Genomic DNA, 18,529 nt, shown 5'->3' on the forward strand with positions numbered 1-18,529 from the left:
CCAGAGTAAAAGTTTCTCCTGCAACCCGTTCCTTTTGTGCTAGATGAAAGAACGTCTCTCCACATGCTCAGTTCTGAGAGATAAGTGTGTGTGAAAGCCGTACTTCACCTAGCTTGTTGGGAACACAAAGTTTCTTTTCACTTGCAAACTCCACTCCATACATATATATGGGGAGGTACTAGCTCTAACTCGGTTTTACAGTGAAAACTGCAGGAACTTCAAACCGGCACTAGGAAACAGACTGAGAAACCAGAGAAAAAGTTTCCCCTGCAACCCGTTCCCTTTGTGCTAGATGAACGAACGTCTCTCCACATGCTTAGTTCTGAGTGATAAGTTTGTTTGAAAGCCGTCCTTCACCTAGCTTGTTGGGAACACAAAGTTTCTTTTCAGTTGCAAGCTCCATTCCATACATACATATGGGGAGGTACTAGCTCCAACTCGGTTTTACAGTGAAAACTGCAGAAACTTCAAACCTGCACTAGGAAACAGACTGAGAAACCTGAGTAAAAGTTTCTCCTGCAACCGGTTCCCTTTTTGCTAGATGAACGAACGTCTCTCCACAGGCTCAGTTCTGAGAGATAAGTGTGTGTGAAAGCCGTCCTTCACTTATCTGGGTGGGAACACAAAGTTTCTTTTCAGTTGCAAACTCCATTCCATACATATATATGGGGAGGTACGAGCTCCAACTCGGTTTTATAGTGAAAACTGCAGGAACTTCAAACCGGCACTAGGAAAAAGACTGAGAAACCAGAGTAAAAATTTCTCCTGCAACCCGTTCCCTTTGTGCTAGATGAACGAACGTCTTTCCACATGCTCAGTTCTGAGGGAAAAGTGTGTGTGAAAGCCGTCCTTCACCTAGCTTGTTGGGAAAACAAAGTATCTTTTCAGTGGCAAACTCCAGTCCATACATATATATGGGGAGGTACTAGCTCCAACTCTGTTTTACAGTGAAAACTGCAGGAACTTAAAACCGGCACTAGGAAACAGACTGAGAAACCAGAGTAAAAGTTTCTCCTGCAACCCGTTCCTTTTTTGCTAGATGAAAGAACGTCTCTCCACATGCTCAGTTCTGAGAGATAAGTGTGTGTGAAAGCCGTACTTCACCTAGCTTGTTGGGAACACAAAGTTTCTTTTCACTTGCAAACTCCAATCCATACATATATATGGGGAGGTACTAGCTCCAACTCGGTTTTACAGTGAAAACTGCAGGAACTTCAAACCGGCACTAGGAAACAGACTGAGAAACCAGAGAAAAAGTTTCCCCTGCAACCCATTCCCTTTGTGCTAGATGAACGAACGTCTCTCCACATGCTCAGTTCTGAGTGATAAGTGTGTTTGAAAGCCGTCCTTCACCTAGCTTGTTGGGAACACAAAGTTTCTTTTCAGTTGCAAGCTCCATTCCATACATACATATTGGGAGGTACGAGCTCCAACTCGGTTTTACAGTGAAAACTGCAGAAACTTCAAACCTGCACTAGGAAACAGACTGAGAAACCTGAGTAAAAGTTTCTCCTGCAACCCGTTCCCTTTGTGCTAGATGAACGAACGTCTCTCCACAGGCTCAGTTCTGAGAGATAAGTGTGTGTGAAAGCCGTCTTTCACCTTGCTTGTTGGGAACACAAAGTTTCTTTTCATTTGCAAACTCCATTCCATACATATATATGGGGAGGTACGAGCTCCAAATCGGTTTTACAGTGAAAACTGCAGGAACTTCAAACCGGCACTAGGAAACAAACTGAGAAACCAGAGTAAAAGTTTCTCCTGCAACCCGTTCCTTTTGTGCTAGATGAAAGAACGTCTCTCCACATGCTCAGTTCTGAGAGATATGTGTGTGTGAAAGCCGTCCTTCACCTATCTTGATGGGAACACAAAGTTTCTTTTCACTTGCAAACTCCACTCCATACATACATATGGGGAGGTACGAGCTCCAACTCTGTTTTACAGTGAAAACTGCAGGAACTTAAAACCGGCACTAGGAAACAGACTGAGAAACCAGAGTAAAAGTTTCTCCTGCAACCCGTTCCTTTTGTGCTAGGTGAAAGAACGTCTCTCCACATGCTCAGTTCTGAGAGATAAGTGTGTGTGAAAGCCGTACTTCACCTAGCTTGTTGGGAACACAAAGTTTCTTTTCACTTGCAAACTCCACTCCATACATATATATGGGGAGGTACTAGCTCCAACTCGGTTTTACAGTGAAAACTGCAGGAACTTCAAACCGGCACTAGGAAACAGACTGAGAAACCAGAGAAAAAGTTTCCCCTGCAACCCATTCCCTTTGTGCTAGATGAACGAACGTCTCTCCACATGCTCAGTTCTGAGTGATAAGTGTGTTTGAAAGCCGTCCTTCACATAGCTTGTTGGGAACACAAAGTTTCTTTTCACTTGCAAACTCCACTCCATACATATATTTGGGGTGGTACGAGCTCCAACTCGGTTTTACAGTGAATACTGCAGGAACTTCAAACCGGCACTAGGAAACAGACTGATAAAACAGAGTAAAAGTTTCTCCTGCAACCCGTTCCCTTTGTGCTAGATGAACTAACGTCTCTCCACATGCTCAGTTCAGAGAGATAATTGTGTGTGAAAGCCGTCCTTCACCTATCTGGGTGGGAACACAAAGTTTCTTTTCAGTTGCCTACTCCATTCCGTACATATATATGGGGAGGTACGAGCTCCAACTCGGTTTTACAGTGAAAACTGCAGGAACTTCAAACCGGCACAAGGAAACAGACTGAGAAACCAGAGTAAAAGTTTCTCCTGCAACCCGTTCCCTTTGTGCTAGATGAACGAACGTCTTTCCACATGCTCAGTTCTGAGGGAAAAGTGTGTGTGAAAGCCGTCCTTCACCTAGCTTGTTGGGAACACAAAGTATCTTTTCAGTGGCAAACTCCAGTCCATACATATATATGGGGAGGTACTAGCTCCAACTCTGTTTTACAGTGAAAACTGCAGGAACTTAAAACCGGCACTAGGAAACAGACTGAGAAACCAGAGTAAAAGTTTCTCCTGCAACCCGTTCCTTTTTTGCTAGATGAAAGAACGTCTCTCCACATGCTCAGTTCTGAGAGATAAGGGTGTGTGAAAGCCGTACTTCACCTAGCTTGTTGGGAACACAAAGTTTCTTTTCACTTGCAAACCCCACTCCATACATATATATGGGGAGATACTAGCTCCAACTCGGTTTTACAGTGAAAACTGCAGGAACTTCAAACCGGCACTAGGAAACAGACTGAGAAACCAGAGAAAAAGTTTCACCTGCAACCCATTCCCTTTGTGCTAGATGAACGAACGTCTCTCCACATGCTCAGTTCTGAGAGATAAGTGTGTTTGAAAGCCGTCCTTCACCTAGCTTGTTGGGAACACAAAGTTTCTTTTCAGTTGCAAGCTCCATTCCATACATACATATGGGGAGGTACGAGCTCCAACTCGGTTTTACAGTGAAAACTGCAGAAACTTCAAACCTGCACTAGGAAACAGACTGAGAAACCTGAGTAAAAGTATCTCCTGCAACCCGTTCCCTTTGTGCTAGATGAACGAACGTCTCTCCACAGGCTCAGTTCTGAGAGATAAGTGTGTGTGAAAGCCGTCTTTCACCTTGCTTGTTGGGAACACAAAGTTTCTTTTCATTTGCAAACTCCATTCCATACATATATATGGGGAGGTACGAGCTCCAAATCGGTTTTACAGTGAAAACTGCAGGAACTTCAAACCGGCACTAGGAAACAGACTGAGAAACCAGAGTAAAAGTTTCTCCTGCAACCCGTTCCCTTTGTGCTAGATTAACGAACGTCTCTCCACATGCTCAGTTCTGAGAGACATGTGTGTGTGAAAGCCGTCCTTCACATAGCTTGTTGGGAACACAAAGTTTCTTTTCACTTGCAAACTCCACTCCATACATATATTTGGGGTGGTACGAGCTCCAACTCGGTTTTACAGTGAATACTGCAGGAACTTCAAACCGGCACTAGGAAACAGACTGAGAAAACAGAGTAAAAGTTTCTCCTGCAACCCGTTCCCTTTGTGCTACATGAACTAACGTCTCTCCACATGCTCAGTTCAGAGAGATAATTGTGTGTGAAAGCCGTCCTTCACCTATCTGGGTGGGAACACAAAGTTTCTTTTCAGTTGCCTACTCCATTCCATACATATATATGGGGAGGTACGAGCTCCAACTCGGTTTTACAGTGAAAACTGCAGGAACTTCAAACCGGCACTAGGAAACAGACTGAGAAACCAGAGTAAAAGTTTCTCCGGAAACCCGTTCCCTTTGTGCTAGATGAACGAACGTCTTTCCACATGCTCAGTTCTGAGGGAAAATTGTGTGTGAAAGCCGTCCTTCACCTAGCTTGTTGGGAACACAAAGTATCTTTTCAGTGGCAAACTCCAGTCCATACATATATATGGGGAGGTACTAGCTCCAACTCTGTTTTACAGTGAAAAATGCAGGAACTTCAAACCGGCACTAGGAAACAGAATGAGAAACCAGAGTAAAGTTTCTACTGCAAACCGTTCCCTTTGTGCTAGATGAAAGAACCTCTCTCCACATGCTCAGTTCTGAGAGATAAGTGTTTGTGAAAGCCGTACTTCACCTATCTTGTTGGGAACACAGAGTTTCTTTTCAGTTGCAAATTCCACTCCATACATATTTATCGGGAGGTACTAGCTCCTACTCCTTTTTACAGTGAAAACTGCAGGAACATCAAACCGGCACTAGGAAACAGACTGAGAAACCAGAGTAAAAGTTTCTCCTGCAACCCGTTCCCTTTGTGCTAGATGAACGAAAGTCTCTCCACATGCTCAGTTCTGAGAGATAAGTGTGTGTGAAAGCCGTCCTTCACCTATCTTGTTGGGAACACAAAGTTTCTTTTCAGTTGCAAACCCCAATCCTTACATATATATAGGGAGGTACAAGCTCCAACTCGGTTTTACAGTGAAAACTGCAGGAAATTGAAACCGGCACTAGGAAACAGTCTGAGATACCAGAGTAAATGTTTCCCCTGCAACCAGTTCCCTTTGTGCTAGATGAACGAACGTCTCTCCACATGCTCAGTTCTGAGAGATATGTGTGTGTGAAAGCCGTCCTTCACATAGCTTGTTGGGAACACAAAGTTTCTTTTCACTTGCAAACTCCACTCCATACATATATTTGGGGTAGTACGAGCTCCAACTCGGTTTTACAGTGAATACTGCAGGAACTTCAAACCGGCACTAGGAAACAGACTGAGAAAACAGAGTAAAAGTTTCTCCTGCAACCCGTTCCCTTTGTGCTAGATGAACTAACGTCTCTCCACATGCTCAGTTCAGAGAGATAATTGTGTGTGAAAGCCGTCCTTCACCTATCTTGGTGGGAACACAAAGTTTCTTTACAGTTGCCTACTCCATTCCATACATATATATGGGGAGGTACGTGCTCCAACTCGGTTTTACAGTGAAAACTGCAGGAACTTCCAACCGGCACTAGGAAACAGACTGAGAAACCAGAGTAAAAGTTTCTCCTGCAACCCGTTCCCTTTGTGCTAGATGAACGAAAGTCTTTCCACATGCTCAGTTCTGACGGAAAAGTGTGTGTGAAAGCCGTCCTTCACCTAGCTTGTTGGGAACACAAAGTATCTTTTCAGTGGCAAACTCCAGTCCATACATATATATGGGGAGGTACTAGCTCCAACTCTGTTTTACAGTGAAAACTGCAGGAACTTCAAACCGGCAGTAGGAAACAGACTGAGAAACCAGAGTAAAAGTTTCTCCTGCAACCCGTTCCCTTTGTGCTAGATGAAAGAACGTCTCTCCACATGCTCAGTTCTGAGAGATAAGTGTGTGTGAAAGCCGTACTTCACCTAGCTTGTTGGGAACACAAAGTTTCTTTTCACTTGCAAACTCCACTCCATACATATATATGGGGAGGTACTAGCTCCAACTCGGTTTTACAGTGAAAACTGCAGGAACTTCAAACCGGCACTAGGAAACAGACTGAGAAACCAGAGAAAAAGTTCCCCCTGCAACCCGTTCCCTTTGTGCTAGATGAACGAACGTCTCTCCACATGCTCAGTTCTGAGTGATAAGTGTGTTTGAAAGCCGTCCTTCACCTAGCTTGTTGGGAACACAAAGTTTCTTTTCAGTTGCAAGCTCCATTCCATACATACATATGGGGAGGTACGAGCTCCAACTCGGTTTTACAGTGAAAACTGCAGAAACTTCAAACCTGCACTAGGAAACAGACTGAGAAACCTGAGTAAAAGTTTCTCCTGCAACCGGTTCCCTTTTTGCAAGATGAACGAACGTCTCTCCACAGGCTCAGTTCTGAGAGATAAGAGTGTGTGAAAGCCGTCCTTCACCTTGCTTGTTGGGAACACAAAGTATCTTTTCATTTGCAAACTCCATTCCATACATATATATGGGGAGGTACGAGCTCCAAATCGGTTTTACAGTGAAAACTGCAGGAACTTCAAACCGGCACTAGGAAACAGACTGAGAAAACAGAGTAAAAGTTTCTCCTGCAACCCGTTCCCTTTGTGCTAGATGAACTAACGTCTCTCCACATGCTCAGTTCAGAGAGATAATTGTGTGTGAAAGCCGTCCTTCACCTATCTGGGTGAGAACACAAAGTTTCTTTTCAGTTGCCTACTCCATTCCATACATATATATGGGGAGGTACGAGCTCCAACTCGGTTTTACAGTGAAAACTGCAGGAACTTCAAACCGGCACTAGGAAACAGACTGAGAAACCAGAGTAAAAGTTTCTCCTGCAACCCGTTCCCTTTGTGCTAGATGAACGAACGTCACTCCACATGCTCAGTTCTGAGAGATAAGTGTGTGTGAAAGCCGTCCTTCACCTAGCTTGTTGGGAACACAAAGTATCTTTTCAGTGGCAATATCCAGTCCATACATATATATGGGGAGGTACTAGCTCCAACACTGTTTTACAGTGAATACTGCAGGAACTTCAAACCGGCACTAGGAAACAGACTGAGAAACCAGAGTAAAAGTTTCTCCTGCAACCCGTTCATTTTGTGCCAAATGACAGAACGTCTCTCCACATGCTCAGTTCTGAGAGATAAGTGTGTGTGAAAGCCGTCCTTCACCTAGCTTGTTGGGAACACAAAGTTTCTTTTCATTTGCAAACTCCATTCCATACATATATATGGGGAGGTACGAGCTCCAACTCGGTTTTACAGTGAAAACTGCAGAAACTTCAAACCTGCACTAGGAAACAGACTGAGAAACCTGAGTAAAAGTTTCTCCTGCAACCGGTTCCCTTTTTGCTAGATGAACGAACGTCTCTCCACAGGCTCAGTTCTGAGAGATAAGTGTGTGTGAAAGCCGTCCTTCACCTTGCTTGTTGGGAACACAAAGTTTCTTTTCATTTGCAAACTCCATTCCATACATATATATGGGGAGGTACGAGCTCCAAATCGGTTTTACAGTGAAAACTGCAGGAACTTCAAACCGGCACTAGGAAACAGACTGAGAAACCAGAGCAATAGTTTCTCCTGCAACCCGTTCCCTCTGTGCTAGATGAACGAACGTCTCTCCACATGCTCAGTTCTGAGAGACATGTGTGTGTGAAAGCCGTCCTTCACATAGCTTGTTGGGAACACAAAGTTTCTTTTCACTTGCAAACTCCACTCCATACATATATTTGGGGTGGTACGAGCTCCAACTCGGTTTTACAGTGAATACTGCAGGAACTTCAAACCGGCACTAGGAAACAGACTGAGAAACCAGAGTAAAAGTTTCTCCTGCAACCCGTTCCCTTTGTGCTAGATGAACTAACGTCTCTCCACATGCTCAGTTCAGAGAGATAATTGTGTGTGAAAGCCGTCCTTCACCTATCTGGGTGGGAACAAAAAGTTTCTTTTCAGTTGCCTACTCCATTCCATACATATATATGGGGAGGTACGAGCTCCAACTCGGTTTTACAGTGAAAACTGCAGGAAATTCAAACCGGCACTAGGAAACAGACTGAGAAACCAGAGTAAAAGTTTCTCCTGCAACACGTTCCCTTTGTGCTAGATGAACGAAAGTCTCTCCACATGCTCAGTTCTGAGGGAAAAGTGTGTGTGAAAGCCGTCCTTCACCTAGCTTGTTGGGAAAACAAAGTATCTTTTCAGTTGAAAACCCCAGTCCATACATATATATGGGGAGGTACTAGCTCCACCTCTGTTTTACAGTGAAAAATGCAGGAACTTCAAACCGGCACTAGGAAACAGAATGAGAAACCAGAGTAAAGTTTCTACTGCAAACCGTTCCCTTTGTGCTAGATGAAAGAACCTCTCTCCACATGCTCAGTTCTGAGAGATAAGTGTTTGTGAAAGCCGTACTTCACCTATCTTGTTGGGAACACAGAGTTTCTTTTCAGTTGCAAATTCCACTCCATACATATTTATCGGGAGGTACTAGCTCCTACTCCTTTTTACAGTGAAAACTGCAGGAACATCAAACCGGCACTAGGAAACAGACTGAGAAACCAGAGTAAAAGTTTCTCCTGCAACCCGTTCCCTTTGTGCTAGATGAACGAAAGTCTCTCCACATGCTCAGTTCTGAGAGATAAGTGTGTGTGAAAGCCGTCCTTCACCTATCTTGTTGGGAACACAAAGTTTCTTTTCAGTTGCAAACCCCAATCCTTACATATATATAGGGAGGTACAAGCTCCAACTCGGTTTTACAGTGAAAACTGCAGGAAATTGAAACCGGCACTAGGAAACAGTCTGAGATACCAGAGTAAATGTTTCCCCTGCAACCAGTTCCCTTTGTGCTAGATGAACGAACGTCTCTCCACATGCTCAGTTCTGAGAGATATGTGTGTGTGAAAGCCGTCCTTCACATAGCTTGTTGGGAACACAAAGTTTCTTTTCACTTGCAAACTCCACTCCATACATATATTTGGGGTAGTACGAGCTCCAACTCGGTTTTACAGTGAATACTGCAGGAACTTCAAACCGGCACTAGGAAACAGACTGAGAAAACAGAGTAAAAGTTTCTCCTGCAACCCGTTCCCTTTGTGCTAGATGAACTAACGTCTCTCCACATGCTCAGTTCAGAGAGATAATTGTGTGTGAAAGCCGTCCTTCACCTATCTTGGTGGGAACACAAAGTTTCTTTACAGTTGCCTACTCCATTCCATACATATATATGGGGAGGTACGTGCTCCAACTCGGTTTTACAGTGAAAACTGCAGGAACTTCCAACCGGCACTAGGAAACAGACTGAGAAACCAGAGTAAAAGTTTCTCCTGCAACCCGTTCCCTTTGTGCTAGATGAACGAAAGTCTTTCCACATGCTCAGTTCTGACGGAAAAGTGTGTGTGAAAGCCGTCCTTCACCTAGCTTGTTGGGAACACAAAGTATCTTTTCAGTGGCAAACTCCAGTCCATACATATATATGGGGAGGTACTAGCTCCAACTCTGTTTTACAGTGAAAACTGCAGGAACTTCAAACCGGCAGTAGGAAACAGACTGAGAAACCAGAGTAAAAGTTTCTCCTGCAACCCGTTCCCTTTGTGCTAGATGAAAGAACGTCTCTCCACATGCTCAGTTCTGAGAGATAAGTGTGTGTGAAAGCCGTACTTCACCTAGCTTGTTGGGAACACAAAGTTTCTTTTCACTTGCAAACTCCACTCCATACATATATATGGGGAGGTACTAGCTCCAACTCGGTTTTACAGTGAAAACTGCAGGAACTTCAAACCGGCACTAGGAAACAGACTGAGAAACCAGAGAAAAAGTTCCCCCTGCAACCCGTTCCCTTTGTGCTAGATGAACGAACGTCTCTCCACATGCTCAGTTCTGAGTGATAAGTGTGTTTGAAAGCCGTCCTTCACCTAGCTTGTTGGGAACACAAAGTTTCTTTTCAGTTGCAAGCTCCATTCCATACATACATATGGGGAGGTACGAGCTCCAACTCGGTTTTACAGTGAAAACTGCAGAAACTTCAAACCTGCACTAGGAAACAGACTGAGAAACCTGAGTAAAAGTTTCTCCTGCAACCGGTTCCCTTTTTGCAAGATGAACGAACGTCTCTCCACAGGCTCAGTTCTGAGAGATAAGAGTGTGTGAAAGCCGTCCTTCACCTTGCTTGTTGGGAACACAAAGTATCTTTTCATTTGCAAACTCCATTCCATACATATATATGGGGAGGTACGAGCTCCAAATCGGTTTTACAGTGAAAACTGCAGGAACTTCAAACCGGCACTAGGAAACAGACTGAGAAAACAGAGTAAAAGTTTCTCCTGCAACCCGTTCCCTTTGTGCTAGATGAACTAACGTCTCTCCACATGCTCAGTTCAGAGAGATAATTGTGTGTGAAAGCCGTCCTTCACCTATCTGGGTGAGAACACAAAGTTTCTTTTCAGTTGCCTACTCCATTCCATACATATATATGGGGAGGTACGAGCTCCAACTCGGTTTTACAGTGAAAACTGCAGGAACTTCAAACCGGCACTAGGAAACAGACTGAGAAACCAGAGTAAAAGTTTCTCCTGCAACCCGTTCCCTTTGTGCTAGATGAACGAACGTCACTCCACATGCTCAGTTCTGAGAGATAAGTGTGTGTGAAAGCCGTCCTTCACCTAGCTTGTTGGGAACACAAAGTATCTTTTCAGTGGCAATATCCAGTCCATACATATATATGGGGAGGTACTAGCTCCAACACTGTTTTACAGTGAATACTGCAGGAACTTCAAACCGGCACTAGGAAACAGACTGAGAAACCAGAGTAAAAGTTTCTCCTGCAACCCGTTCATTTTGTGCCAAATGACAGAACGTCTCTCCACATGCTCAGTTCTGAGAGATAAGTGTGTGTGAAAGCCGTCCTTCACCTAGCTTGTTGGGAACACAAAGTTTCTTTTCACTTGCAAACTCCACTCCATACATATATATGGGGAGGTACTAGCTCCAACTCGGTTTTACAGTGAAAACTGCAGGAACTTCAAAACGGCACTAGGAAACAGACTGAGAAACCAGAGAAAAATTTTCCCCTGCAACCCGTTCCCTTTGTGCTAGATGAACGAACGTCTTTCCACAGGCTCAGTTCTGAGAGATAACTGTTTGTGAAAGCCGTACTTCACCTAGCTTGTTGGGAACACAGAGTTTCTTTTCAGTTGCAAATTCCACTCCATACATATTTATCGGGAGGTACTAGCTCCTACTCCTTTTTACAGTGAAAACTGCAGGAACATCAAACCGGCACTAGGAAACAGACTGAGAAACCAGAGTAAAAGTTTCTCCTGCAACCCGTTCCCTTTGTGCTAGATGAACGAAAGTCTCTCCACATGCTCAGTTCTGAGAGATAAGTGTGTGTGAAAGCCGTCCTTCACCTATCTTGTTGGGAACACAAAGTTTCTTTTCAGTTGCAAACCCCAATCTTTACATATATATAGGGAGGTACAAGCTCCAACTCGGTTTTACAGTGAAAACTGCAGGAAATTGAAACCGGCACTAGGAAACAATCTGAGATACCAGAGTAAAAGTTTCCCCTGCAACCCGTTCCCTTTGTGCTAGATGAACGAACGTCTCTCCACATACTCAGTTCTGAGTGATAAGTGTGTTTGAAAGCCGTCCTTCACCTAGCTTGTTGGGAACACAAAGTTTCTTGTCAGTTGCAAGCTCCATTCCATACATACATATGGGGAGGTACGAGCTCCAACTTGGTTTTACAGTGAAAACTGCAGAAACTTCAAACCTGCACTAGGAAACAGACTGAGAAACCTGAGTAAAAGTTTCTCCTGCAACCCGTTCCCTTTGTGCTAGATGAACGAACGTCTTTCCACAGGCTCAGTTCTGAGAGATAAGTGTGTGTGAAAGCCGTCCTTCACCTTGCTTGTTGGGAACACAAAGTTTCTTTTCATTTGCAAACTCCATTGCATACATATATATGGGGAGGTACGAGCTCCAAATCGGTTTTACAGTGAAAACTGCAGGAACTTCAAACCGGCACTAGGAAACAGACTGAGAAACCAGAGTAAAAGTTTCTCCTGCAACCCGTTCCCTTTGTGCTAGATGAACGAACGTCTCTCCACATGCTCAGTTCTGAGAGACATGTGTGTGTGAAAGCCGTCCTTCACATAGCTTGTTGGGAACACAAAGTTTCTTTTCACTTGCAAACTCCACTCCATACATATATTTGGGGTGGTACGAGCTCCAACTCGGTTTTAAAGTGAATACAGCAGGAACTTCAAACCGGCACTAGGAAACAGACTGAGAAAACAGAGTAAAAGTTTCTCCTGCAACCCGTTCCCTTTGTGCTAGATGAACTAACGTCTCTCCACATGCTCAGTTCAGAGAGATAATTGTGTGTGAAAGCCGTCCTTCACCTATCTGGGTGGGAACACAAAGTTTCTTTTCAGTTGCCTACTCCATTCCATACATATATATGGGGAGGTACGAGCTCCAACTCGGTTTTACAGTGAAAACTGCAGGAACTTCAAACCGGCACTAGGGAACAGACTGAGAAACCAGAGTAAAAGTTTCTCCTGCAACCCGTTCCCTTTGTGCTAGATGAACGAACGTCTTTCCACATGCTCAGTTCTGAGGGAAAAATGTGTGTGAAAGCCGTCCTTCACCTAGCTTGTTGGGAACACAAAGTATCTTTTCAGTGGCCAACTCCAGTCCATACATATATATGGGGAGGTACTAGCTCCAACTCTGTTTTACAGTGAAAAATGCAGGAACTTCAAACCGGCACTAGGAAACAGAATGAGAAACCAGAGTAAAGTTTCTCCTGCAAACCATTCCCTTTCTGCTAGATGAAAGAACGTCTCTCCACATGCTAAGTTCTGAGAGATAAGTGTTTGTGAAAGCCGTACTTCACCTAGCTTGTTGGGAACACAAAGTTTCTTTTCAGTTGCAAATTCCACTCAATACATATTTATCGGGAGGTACTACCTCCTACTCCTTTTTACAGTGAAAACTGCAGGAACATCAAACCGGCACTAGGAAACAGACTGAGAAACCAGAGTAAAAGTTTTTTCTGCAACCCGTTCCGTTTGTGCTAGATGAACGAAAGTCTCTCCACATGCTCAGTTCTGAGAGATAAGTGTGTGTGAAAGCCGTCCTTCACCTATCTTGTTGGGAACACAAAGTTTCTTTTCAGTTGCCAACCCCAATCCTTACATATATATAGGGAGGTACAAGCTTCAACTCGGTTTTACAGTGAAAACTGCAGGAAATTGAAACCGGCACTAGGAAACAATCTGAGATACCAGAGTAAAAGTTTCCCCTGCAACCCGTTCCCTTTGTGCTAGATGAACGAACGTCTCTCCACATGCTCAGTTCTGAGTGATAAGTGTGTTTGAAAGCCGTCCTTCACCTAGCTTGTTGGGAACACAAAGTTTCTTTTCAGTTGCAAGCTCCATTCCATACATACATATGGGGAGGTACGAGCTCCAACTCGGTTTTACAGTGAAAACTGCAGAAACTTCAAACCTGCACTAGGAAACAGACTGAGAAACCTGAGTAAAAGTTTCTCCTGCAACCCGTTCCCTTTGTGCTAGATGAACGAACGTCTTTCCACAGGCTCAGTTCTGAGAGATAAGTGTGTGTGAAACCCGTCCTTCACCTTGCTTGTTGGGAACACAAAGTTTCTTTTCATTTGCAAACTCCATTGCATACATATATATATGGGGAGGTACGAGCTCCAAATCGGTTTTACAGTGAAAACTGCAGGAACTTCAAACCGGCACTAGGAAACAGACTGAGAAACCAGAGTAAAAGTTTCTCCTGCAACCCGTTCCCTTTGTGCTAGATGAACGAAAGTCTCTCCACATGCTCAGTTCTGAGAGACATGTGTGTGTGAAAGCCGTCCTTCACATAGCTTGTTGGGAACACAAAGTTTCTTTTCACTTGCAAACTCCACTCCATACATATATTTGGGGTGGTACGAGCTCCAACTCGGTTTTACAGTGAATACTGCAGGAACTTCAAACCGGCACTAGGAAACAGACTGAGAAAACAGAGTAAAAGTTTCTCCTGCAACCCGTTCCCTTTGTGCTAGATGAACTAACTTCTCTCCACATGCTCAGTTCAGAGAGATAATTCTGTGTGAAAGCCGTCCTTCACCTATCTGGGTGGGAACACAAAGTTTCTTTTCAGTTGCCTACTCCATTCCATACATATATATGGGGAGGTACGAGCTCCAACTCGGTTTTACAGTGAAAACTGCAGGAACTTCAAACCGGCACTAGGAAACAGACTGAGAAACCAGAGTAAAAGTTTCTCCTGCAACCCGTTCCCTTTGTGCTAGATGAACGAACGTCTTTCCACATGCTCAGTTCTGAGGGAAAAATGTGTGTGAAAGCCGTCCTTCACCTAGCTTGTTGGGAACACAAAGTATCTTTTCAGTGGCCAACTCCAGTCCATACATATATATGGGGAGGTACAAGCTCCAACTCGGTTTTACAGTGAAAACTGCAGGAATTTCAAACCGGCACTAGGAAACAGACTGAGAAACCTGAGTAAAAGTTTCTCCTGCAACCGGTTCCCTTTGTGCTAGATGAATGAACGTCTCTCCACAGGCTCAGTTCTGAGAGATAAGTGTGTGTGAAAGCCGTCCTTCACCTTGCTTGTTGGGAACACAAAGTTTCTTTTCATTTGCAAACTCCATTCCATACATATATATGGGGAGGTACGAGCTCCAAATCGGTTTTACAGTGAAAACTGCAGGAACTTCAAACCGGCACTAGGAAACAGACTGAGAAACCAGAGCAAAAGTTTTTCCTGCAACCCGTTCCCTTTGTGCTAGATGAACGAACGTCTCTCCACATGCTCAGTACTGAGAGACATGTGTGTTTGAAAGCCGTCCTTCACATAGCTTGTTGGGAACACAAAGTTTCTTTTCATTTGCAAACTCCATTCCATACATATATTTGGGGTGGTACGAGCTCCAACTCGGTTTTACAGTGAATACTGCAGGAACTTCAAACCGGCACTAGGAAACAGTCTGAGATACCAGAGTAAAAGTTTCCCCTGCAACCCGTTCCCTTTGTGCTAGATGAACGAACGTCTCTCCACATGCTCAGTTCAGAGAGATAATTGTGTGTGAAAGCCGTCCTTCACCTATCTGGGTGGGAACACAAAGTTTCTTTTCAGTTGCAAACTCCAATCCATACATATATATGGGGAGGTACGAGCTCCAACTCGGTTTTACAGTGAAAACTGCAGAAACTTCAAACCTGCACTAGGAAACAGACTGAGAAACCTGAGTAAAAGTTTCTCCTGCAACCGGTTCCCTTTGTGCTAGATGAATGAACGTCTCTCCACAGGCTCAGTTCTGAGAGATAAGTGTGTGTGAAAGCCGTCCTTCACCTTGCTTGTTGGGAACACAAAGTTTCTTTTCATTGGCAAACTCCATTCCATACATATATATGGGGAGGTACGAGCTCCAACTCGGTTTTACAGTGAAAACTGCAGGAACTTCAAACCGGCACTAGGAAACAGACTGAGAAACCAGAGTAAAAGTTTCTCCTGCAACCCGTTCCCTTTGTGCTAGATGAACGAACGTCTTTCCACATGCTCAGTTCTGAGGGAAAAATGTGTGTGAAAGCCGTCCTTCACCTAGCTTGTTGGGAACACAAAGTATCTTTTCAGTGGCCAACTCCAGTCCATACATATATATGGGGAGGTACAAGCTCCAACTCGGTTTTACAGTGAAAACTGCAGGAATTTCAAACCGGCACTAGGAAACAGACTGAGAAACCTGAGTAAAAGTTTCTCCTGCAACCGGTTCCCTTTGTGCTAGATGAATGAACGTCTCTCCACAGGCTCAGTTCTGAGAGATAAGTGTGTGTGAAAGCCGTCCTTCACCTTGCTTGTTGGGAACACAAAGTTTCTTTTCATTTGCAAACTCCATTCCATACATATATATGGGGAGGTACGAGCTCCAAATCGGTTTTACAGTGAAAACTGCAGGAACTTCAAACCGGCACTAGGAAACAGACTGAGAAACCAGAGCAAAAGTTTTTCCTGCAACCCGTTCCCTTTGTGCTAGATGAACGAACGTCTCTCCACATGCTCAGTACTGAGAGACATGTGTGTTTGAAAGCCGTCCTTCACATAGCTTGTTGGGAACACAAAGTTTCTTTTCATTTGCAAACTCCATTCCATACATATATTTGGGGTGGTACGAGCTCCAACTCGGTTTTACAGTGAATACTGCAGGAACTTCAAACCGGCACTAGGAAACAGTCTGAGATACCAGAGTAAAAGTTTCCCCTGCAACCCGTTCCCTTTGTGCTAGATGAACGAACGTCTCTCCACATGCTCAGTTCAGAGAGATAATTGTGTGTGAAAGCCGTCCTTCACCTATCTGGGTGGGAACACAAAGTTTCTTTTCAGTTGCAAACTCCAATCCATACATATATATGGGGAGGTACGAGCTCCAACTCGGTTTTACAGTGAAAACTGCAGAAACTTCAAACCTGCACTAGGAAACAGACTGAGAAACCTGAGTAAAAGTTTCTCCTGCAACCGGTTCCCTTTGTGCTAGATGAATGAACGTCTCTCCACAGGCTCAGTTCTGAGAGATAAGTGTGTGTGAAAGCCGTCCTTCACCTTGCTTGTTGGGAACACAAAGTTTCTTTTCATTGGCAAACTCCATTCCATACATATATATGGGGAGGTACGAGCTCCAACTCGGTTTTACAGTGAAAACTGCAGGAACTTCAAACCGGCACTAGGAAACAGACTGAGAAACCAGAGTAAAATTTCTCCTGCAACCCGTTCCCTTTGTGCTAGATGAACGAAAGTCTTTCCACATGCTCAGTTCTGAGGGAAAAGTGTGTGTGAAAGCCGTCCTTCACCTAGCTTGTTGGGAAAACAAAGTATCTTTTCAGTTGCAAACTCCAGTCCATACATATATATGGGGAGGAACTAGCTCCAACTCTGTTTTACAGTGAAAAATGCAGGAACTTCAAACCGGCACTAGGAAACAGAATGAGAAACCAGAGTAAAGTTTCTCCTGCAAACCGTTCCCTTTGTGCTAAATGAAAGAACGTCTCTCCACATGCTCAGTTCTGAGAGATAAGTGTTTGTGAAAGCCGTACTTCACCTAGCTTGTTGGGAACAAAAAGTTTCTTTTCAGTTGCAAATTCCACTCCATACATATTTATCGGGAGGTACTAGCTCCTACTCCTTTTTACAGTGAAAACTGCAGGAACATCAAACCGGCACTAGGAAACAGACTGAGAAACCAGAGTAAAAGTTTCTCCTGCAACCCGTTCCCTTTGTGCTAGATGAACGAAAGTCTCTCCACATGCTCAGTTCTGAGAGATATGTGTGTGTGAAAGCCTTCCTTCACCTATCTTGTTGGGAACACAAAGTTTCTTTCCAGTTGCAAACCCCAATCCTTACATATATATAGGGAGGTACAAGCTCCAACTCGGTTTTACAGTGAAAACTGCAGGAAATTGAAACCGGCACTAGGAAACAGTCTGAGATACCAGAGTAAAAGTTTCTCCTGCAACCCGTTCCCTTTGTGCTAGATGAACGAACGTCTCTCCACATGCTCAGTTCAGAGAGATAAATGTGTGTGAAAGCCGTCCTTCACCTAGCTTGTTGGGAACACAAAGTTTCTTTTCACTTGCAAACTCCAATCCATACATATATATGGGGACGTACTAGCTCCAACCCGGTTTTACAGTGAAAACTGCAGGAACTTCAAACCGGCACTAGGAAACAGACTGAGAAACCAGAGAAAAAAATATTCTCCTGCAACCCGTTCCTTTTGTGCTAGATGAACGAACGTCTCTCCACATGCTCAGTTCTGAGCGATAAGTGTGTGTGAAAGCAGTCCTTCACCTAGCTTTTTGGGAACACAAAGTTTCTTTTCAGTTGCAAACTCCATTCCATACATATATATGGGGAGTTACTAGCTCCAACTCGGTTTTACAGTGAAAACTGCAGGAACTTCAAACCGGGACTAGGAAACAGACTGAGAAACCAGAGAAAAAGTTTCTCCTGCAACCCGTTCCCTTTGTGCTAGATGAACGAACGTCTCTCCACATGCTCAGTTCTGACAGATAAGTGTGTGTGAAAGCCGTCCTTCAACTAGCTTGTTGGGAACACAAAGCTTCTTTTCAATTGCAAACTCCACTCCATACATATATATGGGGAAGTACTAGCTCCAAATCGGTTTTACAGTGAAAACTTCAGGAACTTCAAACCGGCACTAGGAAACAGACTGAGAAACCAGAGTAATAGTTTCTCCTGCAACCCGTTCCCTTTGTGCTAGATGAACGAACGTCTCTCCACATGCTCAGTTCTGAGAGATAATTGTGTGTGAAAGCCGTCCTTCACCTAGGTTGTTGGGAACACAAAGTTTCTTTTAACTTGCAAACTCCACTCCATACATATATATGGGGAGGTACTAGCTCCAACTCGGTTTTACAGTGAAAACTGCAGGAACTTCAAACTGGCACTAGGAAACAGACTGAGAAACCAGAGTAAAAGTTTCTCCTGCAACCCGTTCCCTTTGTGCTAGATGAACGAACGTCTTTCCACATGCTCAGTTCTGAGGGAAAAATGTGTGTGAAAGCCGTCCT

The sequence above is a fragment of the Camelus dromedarius genome, chromosome 6 (assembly GCF_036321535.1).
Source record: "Camelus dromedarius isolate mCamDro1 chromosome 6, mCamDro1.pat, whole genome shotgun sequence".
NCBI lineage: Eukaryota > Metazoa > Chordata > Mammalia > Artiodactyla > Camelidae > Camelus > Camelus dromedarius.